Source organism: Chelonoidis abingdonii, chromosome 11 (genome assembly GCF_003597395.2).
Source record: "Chelonoidis abingdonii isolate Lonesome George chromosome 11, CheloAbing_2.0, whole genome shotgun sequence".
Taxonomy (NCBI): domain Eukaryota; kingdom Metazoa; phylum Chordata; order Testudines; family Testudinidae; genus Chelonoidis; species Chelonoidis abingdonii.
Window position 1 is genome coordinate 45466708 of NC_133779.1, and position 374 is coordinate 45467081.

Here is a 374-nt window from a genome sequence, read left to right on the forward strand (position 1 = left end):
CCCCCCCCCCACGGCATGCAGGGCGCAGTACGATTTACCGCCCCCCATGTGCACGGCGCTGTACGATTTACCAGCCCCCATGTGCAGGGTGCTGTATGATTTACCACCCCCCATGTGCAAGGCGCTGCATGATTTACAGCCCCCCCACCACGTGCAGGGTGCTGTACGATATACCCCCCACATGCCGCATGCTCTCTACTCCCCCACCCCATTGACCCTCCCCTGCAGCTCTCAGCCAGGGCTCTGCACTCTGCCACCCCGTTGACCCTCCCCTGCAGCCCTCAGCCAGGGCTCTTCACCAGAGCCACGATTCTGTGGCCTCACAGGCTGTGGGGCTGCCCCCAGCAAGGCACTGAGGCTGCAGAGATAAAGAA